A 1,404-nucleotide genomic window follows, 5' to 3' on the forward strand; every position below is an offset into this window, starting at 1 on the left:
ATATGGCTATAACCCTAACCACTTTCTCATGATGTATTGTGTGATTTTGAGAGAAGAAAAAGAGAATCCCGGCTGTCCCCTTTTGTGTGAGAAAAAATGTCTCTAGAAGTGCCTAGAGCGCTTGTATAACGTTTGCAATTGGTGGTTCCTTCATAGTATACCTTTGTGGTGTCTTCTCCTAGCCTTTGTAGCCACAAATCATCATCCTTTCTTGTCCTAAGTGGGGAAGATTGAATAGAAACCAAGGTGAATCAATTGGTTGTGGTTTGGAGCCAATTGGACTAGTTGTTGGTTGAGAAAGGTGCGTTGGACTGAGCCCGAAAATCACCAATTTGAAGATCTTTCAAGAGAGCTTCCGCAACAGCTCCCAACATCACCTCGTCTTCAAACACTAGAGCTGCCACCATACAACAGATTGCCAGACATAGCTTCTAGTAGCCATTATCTTCATCTCAATAGCCCACTCTCACAAACCTACCCCAGAATTTCTCAAAATCAACAAAACAGTAGCCACTATAGATTAATCGCAAACAGCCCACTACCACTTCCTTCTCTTCTTGTCGACTGTACCAACATAAATAATCTGCAAATCAACATTTTAACCAAACCCAACAACACAACTACAAATCGTCGCAACGTTGCTTGACTTGCTAAACCAACCCACGTAATCATCTTTCAACACATCAAATTCTCTTGAGTTCCTCGAGGGGTAATTTGATCTACATCGCTCTAAATTCATCAAATAAGCACAGGACTAGAGTAAAAATCATAAATTTATGAACTTGTGATGCAATTCATGTTTGCGTTTGCATTTAATAAAAACAGAATATTCAAATGCAATGTACAGTGCATTAGGTAATTCTCTCTTAACCCAAAGAAAACAGTGGGTTGTTGCCGCATGTAGGATGTATAAACCATTCATACTCTTGAACAACAATACTACGACCTCGTCCCTGACTCCCTATTTCATTTTCCTTTCTTTCCTTTCCTTTCTCCTTCCTGTGTGTGTGCTGTTGGTCTGGAGAAAACAACAAAACAAGAAAGGTGAATTGCATCTATAAACCTTTTGCTTTTTCAACAAAATTAAGATACGAAGATAAAATTAAATCTCAGATGCAACATGCTTTGAAGGAATATATTTACCTCGACTCGCCTTTATTTATTTATTGCAAATTTACAATAACATGGGAGGTGGTAAAGGAGGCCATTAGCAGTATTACGTTGTTTATAAGTAGTGTTGTAACTTTCTTGTGATTAAACACCCAATGAGCAGCTATAAAATATGAATGAAAATAAAACGAGGATGTTTAATGGGGAAATGGGATGAGAAGTTGTTAAAAAAATGTTTCTTTTGTAATATAAATGCTCAACACATATGCAGCGTTACCATCCGAAAAGAAGGGG

The 1,404-nt window shown here is 38.0% G+C and overlaps 1 long non-coding RNA gene across 1 annotated transcript; it reads right to left on the minus strand.

Moving 5' to 3' along the window:
- Positions 1 to 788: 788 nt before the first annotated feature.
- LOC111389770 lies at positions 789 to 1,398 on the minus strand. Its single transcript, XR_002701791.1, has 2 exons — positions 1,144 to 1,398; positions 789 to 1,018 (listed from the first exon to the last, which is right to left on the minus strand). It is a non-coding gene; the product is annotated as an uncharacterized LOC111389770 (long non-coding RNA).
- Between the last annotated feature and the right edge of the window lie 6 nt (positions 1,399 to 1,404).

Source organism: Olea europaea, unplaced genomic scaffold (assembly GCF_002742605.1).
Source record: "Olea europaea var. sylvestris unplaced genomic scaffold, O_europaea_v1 scaffold6193, whole genome shotgun sequence".
Lineage (NCBI taxonomy): Eukaryota > Viridiplantae > Streptophyta > Magnoliopsida > Lamiales > Oleaceae > Olea > Olea europaea.